This window comes from Microtus ochrogaster, linkage group LG5, assembly GCF_000317375.1.
Source record: "Microtus ochrogaster isolate Prairie Vole_2 linkage group LG5, MicOch1.0, whole genome shotgun sequence".
NCBI classification, from domain to species: domain Eukaryota; kingdom Metazoa; phylum Chordata; class Mammalia; order Rodentia; family Cricetidae; genus Microtus; species Microtus ochrogaster.
Genome location: NC_022031.1, coordinates 25,666,761 through 25,676,274, shown reverse-complemented (window position 1 = coordinate 25,676,274; position 9,514 = coordinate 25,666,761).

Genomic DNA, 9,514 nt, shown 5'->3' with positions numbered 1-9,514 from the left:
TGTTCACCTTCCTGGACCAGGATGGAGGGGGGAGGACTTTGGACTTTCCACAGGGCAGGGAACCCTGACTGCTCTTCAGACTGGAGAGGGAGGGGGAGAGGAGTGGGGTGAGGGTGGGAGGAGTGGGAGGCTGGGAGGAGGCGGAAATTTTTTTTTCTCAATAAAAATAAAGAATTTAAAAACAGAATCTCAAGAAATGGAAGACTACAGAACAGGGAAAAAATTTCCAGTTATATATTTAGGTTGGAAAAAAACCCAAAAGAATGAACAAGAAAAAAATTTAAATGAGGTATTGAACAAAAATTCTCAAAAGAAGAAATACAAATAGCTGAGAAACATTTTTAAAATGTTTCTTATCCTTAACCATCAGGAACATACAAATTAACACTTCTTTGGTATTTCATCATACTCCAGTCTGAACGTCAAAGATTAATAAAACAAACAACAACACATGTTAGTGAAGATGAGGATGCAGAGAAACGGGAACTCTCGTCTATTGCTGGTGCAAGTGCAAACTGGTACAGCCACTATGGAACTCAAAAAGATGAAACTTGATCTACTCAATTAGTTTTATTAACAACATGAATTCCTCGGCCCTCAGATTTCCCCAGGTATCTACAAGTATCTTATTTAATTTTGCAGTACATAAGACATATGCTTGCTTGATTTAAAGACTTGATATAAAAACTGCTTTCCAAGATTATTTGACACAGTTTCTACAAATGTTTTGATTCAATGAACAAAAAAGTATCTTATCTAGATATATTCAAGACTTTTAAATACCTATATACACATAACTCTCATTTCTATGATATTTTACATGTATTTCATTTTGACCTCTTCTATATCCACACTTAATTCAGTTGTGTTTGCATCCCACACTGGCCATCATTCTTGCCAACACCATTCTTGCTGTATTTCACAAGAGCCTGATAATACTCTTTTTAATGTTGGAGCTCTCAAGGCTATGGTGAAACACTGCAGGTAAGAACCTAGCTCTCATTACCCAGGCTTGCTCTCACTTTGATCTAGCACATTCTCTGAACCCTTTCCAAATGCCATCTCTCCTGCTATCTGATCTCTGCCACAGCCACTGTATCCAAGAAACAGCCTTGCCAGTGGCAAGGGTCTGCAATTCCTTTCTCAGGCACAAACTTTGACAGAGATGTGACCACTTAACCAGGAGAAAGGGCAGGGCAAGCACAAGGAAACACCCAGGAGAAACGCCCTCTGGGCAAAACAAGACCAGAAGGCCTGGGAGGTGTGTGAGAAGGAACTCAGATAAAGGGTAAAAGAGACTATGTGCTGAAGATTTGCATCCAGAGCGGTATTTAGTAGCCAGTTAAACACAAATAAACAGTAGGGGAAAGATTAAAATCATCCAGTCTTGAACTGAACTCAGAGTGGTGTGTCTCCGTCTTCAGTTCTAGTTCTCCATCTTGCCCAAGCTGTGCTGGTCACTCCCCGCCCAATCTTTAGGGGTAACATCTTCATATGTAATAAACAGGATATCAGGTTACCCTTTTCATTTCTCCAAAGGCACTAATAGTTAGAAAATCATCACCTTTATTCTTCATCCTTGAGAAAAGAGACATGAGAGCCTGTGTTTAAATCTCACTGATGGGTTCTTCATCAAGGATATAGAGATGATAACAATAGCTCTGTCAGAAGGTAATTTTAGGGATTAAGATGACTTGTGTTTCGAAATGATTCAGAACATTGCTTAAGTAGTAATAAGCACTACAGTATTCTCAAATTTTAGTTCCCCTTTCTTCTTTAAGTCCCATGAAATACAATCATTTGATAAAACTAGATCAAATTGAATTTCCAGTTCTTGCTTACAAAATGTTTAAGCTCATGTATACAGGTAATCCTGCCAATTTTTATGCTTTTCTATTTTACTTGAACATATTAAACATGTTTTGCTAAAAATTTCAGAGGATATTTAATTATTTCCATAAATTTCACCATAAAAAAGCAATGACACTCTTGAAAATAAGAGACTATTTCAAACTGAAAAATGTACAAATTTATGAGAAATTTTGGTTTATGCTACAAAACACTATAATTAAAAGATCCTACAGACCCCCTCCTCAAAACCCGCAGCTAGCATGCTCCCGGGGGAACATCCTGTTTGCTTTAAAATAAAAAAAAAAAATTCTCCGGATCAGCAGCCAGCCTGCTCTTGTAAGAACATCCCATGTGCTTGAGAGAGCAGGATGTCTATGAGATAGGAAGACTGCAAGGCAGGATGTCAATAAGATAGGACATAAACAAAGTAGGTTGATTGCAAAACAGGATATCTATAAAGATAGGAACAGGATGACTATTGCCAAACATCCATGCTGAGAGAGGAAACCATTCATGCCCCCCCGCCTCATTCCAATCGACTGATAACCATGCTTTTGTTTTGCTTCTGTAAACTTGCTGTTTGCTCTTCCCTATAAAACGTCCGCCCTCCAGTTAGCAGGTGCGCAAGTCCTCCAAAAGACTTTGCTGCCCGCAGGTACCTGTGTTTGCTGAATAAACCTCTTGCTAATTACATCCTGTGGCCTGGTCTTGGAGTGTCCTGGTTCTGGGGTCTTCATCGGAGAAAAAGGTCCTCTCTGAGGGTCTTTCAATAATGTCTATTATAATAAAAATTCAAATATTTATTAAGCTAATGGTTCATCAATAAATAGAATTTAATCACGACCAATATATACCTCAAATACCAGCCTTTCCCAATGAATCTTTAATGCAATAAACAACAATAGTTGTTTGTATAAACAGTTTATTTATCACAGTTTATTCTTGTCTAACATGTTAAAGATAGATGTTCTTGTAAGATGAACAACATTTTTCCCAAATACATTAAAACATTTTTCTTATGCTAGATTCTTCTTTGGGTGATTCTGGCTAAAAAAAAAAATATGTTAATACACCAAATTGAAATATACATTTGAATCAGAAAAGGAAGGTATTAAAAGTGAGATATAAGTGCCTATAAGGGATACACTAAGAAATATTTTAATGTCTTAAACCTCATATTTTCTCATCAGTCAAATAGTCTAAACTGAAATAATAGTAAGAGCTAGAAGTATAATGATTACCACATTGGTTTTGTTGTTGAATCATTGCAAACTTTGAAAAATTTTATGAATTATTACATTCAATAATTTAGTTATTACAATCAAACTAAATTCATCAGGTAAGCATAACTAGTCACATTGAACAAGGAAGACCCTCTTAACAATGGAAGAGTGCAACTTATAGCCTGGTTTTCAATAAATAAAAACGCAGAATGCTAATGATCAATAAACCCCGAGATGCTAAGTCTTAAGTAAAATTAACTTAGAATTGTATTACTATTATATCGTAGGCAATACAGTTAAGAACAAAGCAAATAGACAGTAAAAAACAAGGCAACTCTTAGATGAAGACAAAGACAGGTATATCTTGGATAATACATTGACTTAAATAAATTCTTGTTGAAAAGCAGGGTAAAACATACTTACATATTGCAGAAACTTGGAAAGAGAATTTGTGTGACACTAATTTGAGGAGGCATAAATGAACATCTACTTACTGTGGACAGGGACACAACAGATTAAAGTGAAGATACCACCAAAGTTCAACTTGGCGAATTGATGAATTTTATTGATATTACTAACTGGAATGTGGAAGGGGTTATTCCAAGAAAAATAAATTGACTCAAGGACAACATTTCTAACTTGGAACAGGACTGTGTCTAAATAGTGTCAAATGCTCTTTAGTTTGATGATAACTGAAGAATATGAATAAAGATTCAGTTGATTTGGACAACTGTACAGAGTGAAATTATAAGAGACCAGACCTCTTTTTAAAATAACTTTTAAAGAAATCTACACTAATTTTATTTGAACATCCTCACATAAATGGTGTTCCTAATACACATCAAAATGGCACTTGGTAGCATATTAATATCATTAGTGTCTTGTTTGATATGAAGTCCTACTTTCCTCGATTCCTTGATAGTTGGTTGTCTACTACGTAACATTATATGACAAACACATTATCTAGAAACAAGAAAGTGAAAGAATGAGAAAGATAATTCAATGGACAGTGATATATAAGTGTTTAGGAACAAGGTAGATGAATAATTGTTTGTGAAGTGCATGCTTAAAAGCCACAGTTCTATCTAGACAGTGGTAATTATCAAAAGCAAGTGACTTGACCATCTACTGCAATGTATCTCTGCAATCTAAAGAGAATTATGGTGATGGTAGAAATGAAGATATAGAAATATTTAAATTTTGAACAATGATTTAGTCAGTTGCCTAAATATTCATTGAATTATCATAATTTTTATTACCTCATACTAATATTTGTGCAATAAACTGTGCTTAAATCAGCTCTAATGTAATCTAGGTTATCTTGACTATTTAGGTTCAATACCAGCTGCCTTAATATCAGTCAAGGCAAATGTATAAGCAAAAATTAATATGAATTTGAGATTAATACTCATATCATACTAAATTTGCATGATGGATATTAAAATGCTAATCTATTTTAGAAGGGATCATAAATGTGAAGTTATTTTTAACAACTTAGAGATACTTTATAAAATAAACTACCCAAATATTAAAACCAAAAACATAGTCATGATGCATATTTAAGTATTTCTCCAAAAATATCTCCACCTGGGAGAGCTTGGCAGCAGGATGAGGACGGTGTTCAAAGTCCTCTTCAGCTGCAGAGTGATCTTAAAGCCAAGAAGGTCTTCTATATGAGACCCGTCCCAAAGTAAATACATAAACAAACCTAACACATCTCTTAAAACCATGACTAAATATTTGCTCATATTATATGCGAGAGAAACTGTTCTATAAAATTTGTTAAGGACACTCTTACAAAAAGTACTCAGTTATCTGGGTTCAGGAGTTGGTGTTGCAGTCAAGAGTGCTTCCTGCTCTTGTAGAGGACCAGCATTGAGCTCCCGTCAGTCAAACCGAGCAGTATACATACAACTGCTTCAAACTCCAGGGGTTGTCTGATGCCTCAGGTTTCCACACGTACATAATGCACTCACATGTACATGCCCAAGACAAACACACACATACAGACACATTAAATTAAAAATAAAATAATAAAATAGAAATTGCTTATCAAACATCAGTAGTTCTTAATATCTCCACAATGAGGCAGCACCCTCCAAGAAATTCAAATTCATATTTTGAACAAAATTCCTCATACATAGCAAGTCATAACACTTTTATCACAATGTGCATGGAGTGATGATATGAATGTTAAAAAAACTAGAAATAACCGATTTATAGTAGAATCGTTAAAGTACCACCCAAATGCTAGGATCAAAGTCCTATGCAACCATGCTCAGCTAATATTTCTCAAACTTGTATCTAGATACTTTAAGCCATAAATTAGCAATAACGTACATTTTTATAAGAGGAGTGATTGTAGAAGTCTTATTGTTAAAAATTTTTATTATTATTTGTTAGAAATAACCAAATATACTAATATTTAATATTAAAGTATTTTATTTATTGTGAATTTAAATGTCAGTATAGTTATACATAAAATATGGCACACATATTTTTGAGCAGCCAACATTTATTAATTATTATTAATTAATTATTAATTAATTATTAATAATTATTATTTATTATTAATGTGACTATACAGTGATTTGTTTAAGCATGATTATAAATTTGTGAAATGAAGACCACAGGAAAATAAATGCTGGGATAAATTGGTAGTTTTACTAAATACATTTATACTATTCAAGAATATAATGACATGTCTGTGTCATGCATCAACTCATAGCCGTAGTATGGTTACCTGCATAAGAGAGGCACAAGAACAAGCCAATTAGTACTTCAGCATGCTGTCCCAATCATGCCCCATCCCCGCTAGAAGTCTTGCCTGATCACTGGATATGGCAGTTCAGGATATGTATCCTCTATTGAGGAGTCTTATCTGTGTTCATCTTATAGATTCCTATGTGTTTCCCTTGCACCAGGTTTCTACCTGGCCTGGAAATGCCTTCTCTTTCCAGTTCTCTCTTTCCGTACTCTTTCCCCAACATTCCCCACCCCAATCTAATCCCCCATATCACCATCACTAACCCCTACTTGCCTAGTGCATCCACCCATGAAATTTTTTCTATTTTACTTTCCCAGGAAGATCTAACAGTCCCAACTTGAGCTCTCCTTGTTACCTAGCCACTCTGGATTTGTGGATTGTAGCATGCCACATAACCTTCAACCTACATTCTCTCCTGCCTATGTGATGTGCTGAGGTAAGGTTGGCACAGACATTGAGGGCAGGGCCCAGCAATGATTGGTACAGCTTTTGACTCATGCCACAAGAGTCAGCCCTCACCTAACTCTACCTGAAACACCAGAACCCAAAGACTGGATGGCCCAGAGACCTAAGATAGGACCAAACATGACTGGAAAAAAAAAAAAGAATACAATGTACCAATGAATAACAATATTCTGCTATGCTCATCGATTGATGCCTAGCCCAATTGTCATCTGACAGGTTTCATGCAACAACTGATGAAAACAGATGCAGAAATCCACAGCCTAAAATTAGCCAGAGTTCAGGGAACCCTGCTGAAGAGTGAGAGTGACAGTGAAGGGAGAGAGAGCCAGAGAGGTCAAGGACATCACCAAAGAATCCACAGAAACTTGGGCTCATAGGAACTCATAGAAAACCAATGAGAAAACTCATGAAAACCAATGAGCCTGCAAGGGACTGATCTAGACCCTGAGAATATATGGGACAATTCCGTAGGTTGGTGTTCTTTCAGGACTCTAACAGTGGGAGCAGGGACTGTCTCTAAGTCCTTTCCTGGCTTTCAGGACCCTATTCCACATATTGGGTTACCCTGCTAAGCCTTAACACAAGGGGAGGTGCTTAGCCTTACTGCAACTTGATAAGGCATGCTTTGTTGATATCCCTGAAGGACCTGCCCTTTTCTAAACAGTGACAGAGAAAGAATGGATTGTAAGGACAGAGGGGTGGTGAGGGTGAAGACCTGAAGGGGAGGAGGAAAGGGAAACTTCAGTCAGAATGTAAACTAAATAAATTAAAAAAAAAAAAAGCTTTAAAAAAAACCACGCTTCTGCCTGGAAGTCCTGCTCTTTTATGAAAGGAAATGGAAGAGCAGTGGACCTGGGGAGAGGGTGTGTGGGAGGGGACTGAATGGCTGGGAGGAAGGGGATGCTCCCACCAGGACATATTGCTTAAGAGAAGAATAAATTTAAAAAAGCAAAGAGACCACAGCTTTGTCCCTGGCTGGCAGAAATTAACCATAAGCCTGCCTGGGGGCTCCAGGTAGTAGAAGAACAAGGAAAGAGATATCTTGATTGAGGGAAACATTATGGGACAAGCATAAAACCTGCACCAGGGAAATGACCCCAGCTAAGACCCTAAGCAATAGTGGAGAGGGTGCCTGAACTGGTCTTCCACTGTAATCAGATTGATGACTACCTTAGTTGTCATCATAGAACCTTCATCCAGCAACTGATAGAAGCCATGTTTCTGGTTTATAATATCAGCAAAAAGATCAAGACCATGATGGGGATATCCACAGAAACAGCTGACCTGACCTAGTGGGATCTCACTGACTCTGAACTGATAGCAGGAGAATCTGCATTGAACCAAACTATCGTTATAGTTTTAAAACATAAAGCCCATTCAATGGATATCTTCTGTTATCATTGATGTTTAGATTAAACCATTATTGTAATTGTATTAAAAAAAAGCATGTTTCTGTTGGTGTAGTAAAGAAAAGCAACTGATGATCCTGTAGTGAACATGTGTTCCCCAGTTTTCTAGATATTCATGTTAGTGCCCATAATTCAATTTTTATCAATAATAACAAATTTTTCTCCTGTCTTTCATTTTATCAGTTCTTTAATTCTCCTGATTTAATGCATTCTTGAGTAATAATTAAAGTTTGAATAGAAAGAAATAATAAAGATTTTTCTCTTCTGTTATACTTTATTATGCTTTTAATATTTCACAAGTGCCATAGGGATGATCATCATTAATACATCATCATTATTGTTACATGGAGAGATTTACATAAAAATATCCTTCACAGGATTATCACAGGATATATACTACTATCATATGTAGTATATGTAGTATACTACATATACTACATATGACAAAAAGTCCAGGTATCTTTAATAATGTATACTTTTATTCATATTACAGTTTGAAACCTGCTAACATAAATAACTATTTCCTGTGTGTAACTTCAGTGAAACAGAACCTTTATCTTACTTCTACATTCTATATTTTGCATTTTTTTTTGCATTTGAGTGGCAAATAAAAAAACAAGCTAGAAGGAATGATGCCCACCATTTGGGAGCTATCATATTCACCCAGAGAAGAAGCAGTTGTTCCTTCAATGGAGCACAGTGCACACACTCATGTTGCCTCTTTTAGATGTCAGGTGTTTTCTCTTTAAGGAATAATTCATCGTTCATCAGCCTGGTTTAGGAACTGCTTAAAACATACAAATGTGTACTCGTTAAAACTGCACTTAGTAGTTCCAGCCAAGTACAATGCCAAGATGTGATTCAAAGAGTAGAGATTTAGAATCCAGAACTCCAAGTTCTTATTGTTTTCAGGACTCATCAGGAAATACTGTTGGAGATTAGATAATTTCTATGTAATATTATCCAGTTCCCTAAGTTGCTGATTAAATGAATGGAATGAGCTTCTATCAAATGGACTGACATTTAGTCTGCTCAGTCTGAGATTGTAGGTTCTGCTGCATGTGAAACTAGTTGGGCAAAGAACAGTTTAACTCAACACATACCAAAAGAAACTAAACTGAATAATCACAGTATGCTCATTACCCCAGGCTCAGGACAGCTTCCAAGGTAAAGTACAATTTAGTTTGTGTGTGCTCCAGTACTTTCAATTTTAACCAGTCCTGCATGACATATTAAGATGTCTCAGAATGTAAGGTAAAGATAAAGTCCCAATACTATATATTACTGGTCATAATATCTTTTACAAATATTTAGAAAAACTGCACGTTTCCTTCATACAAAGTTCCTAGAATGACTTTCCAACTTTCTAGAAATTATAACATTATGAAATGTCATGGTGATTACTTATTCATCTTTTGAAGAACTTGCTTTGAAAGATCCATCATTTTTCTTTCAGTACTACAATTATAAAAACTAAATATAACCACCTATCATTCTGAGATATTAATTAAAATAAAAGTTACAACGTTCTGCAGCCAATAAGCACTCAACTAATTAGGCAATTCTTCCATGCTCAGCACCACTGTGCTCAATATACACTTAGAAAAACAAATGTCATCAGATGTCACAATGCCTCATGTTTTGAAAGCAATAATCTAGTATTTTATTGCAGAAGTTATCAGGTAAAATTCTGATAAGAAAGAATTGGAACATACAAAGTGAAAATGCTGATAAGCCTTTAATGAAAAGACTATTTAGAAAGAATTTAGACCATCAATCAAACATCAAAAAGAAAAAGA